The sequence below is a fragment of the Gadus morhua genome, chromosome 4, assembly GCF_902167405.1.
Source record: "Gadus morhua chromosome 4, gadMor3.0, whole genome shotgun sequence".
Classification (NCBI taxonomy): Eukaryota; Metazoa; Chordata; class Actinopteri; order Gadiformes; family Gadidae; genus Gadus; species Gadus morhua.
This window is the reverse complement of record NC_044051.1, coordinates 41,655,325-41,659,727: the sequence shown is the minus strand read 5'-3', so window position 1 is coordinate 41,659,727 and position 4,403 is coordinate 41,655,325. Positions and strand designations below refer to the sequence as shown.

At 43.3% G+C, this 4,403-nt stretch overlaps 1 long non-coding RNA gene across 1 annotated transcript; it reads left to right on the top strand.

Moving 5' to 3' along the window:
* The first annotated feature begins 924 nt into the window (after positions 1-924).
* LOC115543096 (uncharacterized) lies at positions 925-3,994 on the top strand. The gene is made up of 3 exons (XR_003976662.1): positions 925-1,109; positions 3,707-3,770; positions 3,954-3,994. It is a non-coding gene; the product is annotated as an uncharacterized LOC115543096 (long non-coding RNA).
* Positions 3,995-4,403: the final 409 nt, after the last annotated feature.

Here is a 4,403-nt window from a genome sequence, read left to right as displayed (position 1 = left end):
TGATTCAGAGCATGTTGCATTTTAAGTGGCATCACTTTTGGTATTGTTTCTTTATTTTTCTTAAAGCAATTGTAGCTGAAAATAAACATAGCCAAATAACAACCAATAGCTTCAGTCATTGAGGGCAAAAATAGGCCCAATGATCGGCCCAGATTTTTTATTTAGTTTTACAAATCAAGAGTAGGCCTGATTTGACTAATTGGCTTTGCATCCTTTCCTTCTGCCCTTGTAGTCCAAGACATGCTGCCCACCAGCTTTCAAAGTCCAATGCTGCCACTGGTGGATTTGTATCAATTCACATAATGATCCCATCCTGCGATGTTGTAGTTCATCAAAACACCCTGAAACAACTTGAGTGTCACATACTTATGCCCCAATAGGCCACTATCAGTGCAAGCATCGACACACACACACACAGCGGCCCATTTATTGAATCTGTTTGAATTTAACTTTGGAGGTGAAGTGATTTGTTGAAACAAATTATCCATGAAGAATAACACAGGTCTGTGTAGAAATGTAGAAACGTACTGCTCTATTTTCTATGTTAGCTAAACACATTGTGAATAAACACTATGCACACAGGGGCGATTCTAGGTAGTGTGGGGGCCCTAGGCAGAGGATTGTTGAGGGGGGGGGGGGGGGGGGGGGGGGGGGTTTTTTTTTTTTTTTTTTTTTTTTGGCCTCTAGGGGGCCCCCCCTGTGGCCCGGGGCCCCCAAACAATTGCGGGGCCCCAGGCAGTTGCCTGGTATGCCTAATGGGATGCGGCGCCTCTGTATGCACAGTACGAAGGGTACTTGTGTGCTTTTATGTCGACATGTAAGTGCTTAAGTGCCATAATAACTTTTTCTGCCCCCCCCTCCTTAAATTTCCATTTCAATAAGATGACAAAGGTTATTGAAATCAAAAGTCATGAGAAAGTAGTTGAGTAGTCCTGCAATAAATGATCATTGAAACGACATCCACAAATCGTAACTTGATGGTTCTTGTTTTTCAGAAGGAGGCAGGAGAGAGCAGACTCCCCTGGACCCAGCTGTGTCTCCATGAAGAGTGACTGGTCCATGGATAACCCTCCTGACCTTAAAGATGGACGCCCCTCCAGAGAGGAGAGGTAGGAGTTTCAAACAGACGATGAAAACAGACCGGTTTGTTGTTATCAGACTACTGATGCTGATGTTTACAGGTCAGGAAAGAACAATAGATATTGTGTGTGTGTGTGTGTGTGTGTGTGTGTGTGTGTGTGTGTGTGTGTGTGTGTGTGTGTGTGTGTGTGTGTGTGTGTGTGTGTGTGTGTGTGTGTGCGTGCGTTCCATCTCAGAGCTCAGCAGTGATATATCATGACTAGGGATGGGGATCTAAACCCGGTTCTATCAAAGACCCGGTTCCACTGTTTTCAAAACCCGAAACTCTTTAGTGTTTGTGCTTATCGATACCACTATCGAGTCCCGTCCTTCATTTATATCTTTTTTTGTCCCGTAGGTCCTGTAACGTAATGTTGTGTCCCTTCAGTCGCGTCACAGCATTTAAATCAAATCAATCCAATCACTGCAGCGTGTCCACCAATGTTTTTGAATGGAATTGTAAGCAAACAGGTATTACAAGTAAAACAAGTGAAGTCTGGCGGTTAACTTTGCTCGCGAGGATGGCTGAACGGGCGAAAATCATTTATTGTAAAGGGGGGAACACAACCTCAATGGCCCAGCACATTAGCATTGTGCATCAAATAAAGACCAACTGAAGTACCTTCGACTGTCTCCGAGTTGATAAGACTGTCTCCTTCTCCTGTCGCACCACAGACGGGCCCGTCTCAATCATCCACTCAAACTACCAGCGGTAATCGCACACACAGACATTGTCGCTATAGTCCCGTCAGTTAAAAATAGTAATCCAATCGTGAAATCGGTGTTGTAATCGGTAGCATACAAGCTAGTTATCTTAAATAGTAAATAAAGTTTCAGCTGTGCTGCGTGATGATGTGTTGAGGTTGGCTCAGTTAGACGACTGTTATCATGATGCGTTCAAATGTAGCATAAAGAAACGGTAATTGAGTTTTTGGTGAGATACATGAGTAATACTGTATTACTCATGTTTCTGTGTTACTAATACAGTTGTATAGTGCTCTAATCATTTTAGTTTATATAACTAAAACTACTGATGTCAATATTTATTAAGAATTACATATTTCATTTAAAATGCAATTATTTATTTCCTAAATATTTCCTCATCACTTAAAACGCTTCATATTTCCACCAATTAATAGAAACGTATAGATAGTGGTATCGATAAAGACTTGGATCGTTAAGGAGTATCGAAAATGGTATCGATATCAATAAATTTTAATGATCCCCATCCCTAATCATGACTCCATCATTAGTCTTGGTAACAGCTGTGTGTGTGTGTGTGTTGTGTTGAAGCCCAGAGCAGCAGCAGAGAGCAGACTCCCCTGGACCCAGCTGTGTCTCCATGAAGAGTGACTGGTCTATAGGTATACCTCCTAACCTTCAAGATGGACGCCCCTCCAGAGAGGAGAGGTAGGAGTTTCAAACAGACGATGAAAACAGACCGGTTTGTTGTTATCAGACTACTGATACTGATGTTTACAGGTCAGGAGGAAACAATAGAGTGTGCGTGTGTGTGTGTGTGTGTGCGTTTGCGTGTGCGTGCGTGTCCGTGTGTGTGCATGTGTGTGTGTGTGTGTGTGTGTGTCTCCCCTGGACCCAGCGATCAAATTCATGAAATTAATATTAAGACGACTTGTAGCAGACTTTACAGGTTTAATGTTTAAAGGTTCAATGTCTTTCAAACGACGCCCCTCCAGAGAGGAGAGGTAGGAGTTTCAAACAGACGATGAAAACAGAGCGGTTGGTTGTAATCAGACTCTACTGATACTGATGTTTACACAGTGGTGGGCCGTGAGGCCAGCAGGGCCTTCTCTGCTGGCCCTGACAAAATCTAAATAATTTATATATACTTTTTTTTATTTTTTTAAAGTTACATTAATTTGTGTCTGAGTGCATATTAATTCCATATGTATTTCAGAACTTACAACAAAATAATTAATTCCATAAGGAAAACCGTTTTTTGTAAGGCTGAGCTCAGGTGAATAACGCCTCACAGCTCGGTTACATGGACCAGTGGGGGCAGCTCTAAAAGTATTGCTAGCCTTTCGCTGAAGCGGCCTCCTCCCATTGGATAATACATTTGACTGACGTGTGTAATCAGCCAATCAATGGTTGATGTGTAGTAATAGAACGGCCCCAGGGCCCAGCAATATGCCGGAGCTGGCCCCCGGTGATGTCATCAGTGAATTTTGAATCGTTGGCGGTAGTGAGAGAGTTGATAGTGAACTACTGCGGCTTTTTTGTTTTTGTGTCATGTGTGAGAGTGACATAAGGAAAGATCTGATGGTGATGCTGCATTACTCTAGCTCTGCGGTAATGCAAAGTGGTGTCCGTGTGCGCTGTTGTTGTTGCTGAAGATCAACTGTCTTGTTGTGGGTGTTATGCAGCAGCGCATATTGTGGTTGTGTTGGCTGTATTGGCACCTAATATGAAATTTGTGTGCATGTGTGAGTGTTTGGGGGTTGGCCGTTGGTGGAGTTCATCACTGAAGGCCCTGACTTAAACCCCACGGTACGCTACTGTGTGTACAGGTCAGGAAAGAACAATTAATAGTTTGTGAGTGTGTGTGTATTTGTGTTCCTCACAGACCAAACCAGAAGAATTCAAAGGTTACCAGGCCTGTACAGCAGCATCAAACAGAGCTGATCAAGGTGTGTAAATGTCCACCAAGACATCTGACTTCAGCTCTACATGATCATTAGAAAGCATCTCTTGTGGAGCTCATAGTCTCCAGGCTTCCCTCTTTGACCAGCGGACGTGAATCCAGGACAGATGCTTCTGATGTCCTCAGTGAGTTCAGAGTAAAGTTCTCCTTGATGTTTGTTCTGTTCCAGAGGGCTGAGGAGAACGCACACGCTTTCCTAGACAAGGAGCTGAAGAAGCTCTGGAGGGATCTCTTCTCAGATTACCCACAATGCTCAGAGAGTCAGAGGGAGGAGGAGGAGGATGGTAAGAAGGAGGAGCAGAGGAGGCGCGCCATACAGGGAGTGGTGGACATCACAAAGCTCTGCCTGATGGAGATGAACCAGGAGGAACTGGCTGACACACTGTGGGGCGGTAAGAGACTCTTATTTTGAAGACAGAGGAGACTATTATTTTGAAGCGCGGAAGACTCTTATCTTGAAAACAGAATGAATATGTATATTTAGAGTAGTATGAGCCTCTTCTTTGTTCTGCTTAGAAATAACATAATCTAATTTAGTGTTCAGTGATTTCTTCATTAATAATTCATCAATGTGGAGATATCTTTCTTCTTGGGCGTTCAATGGTTTGATCCAGATATA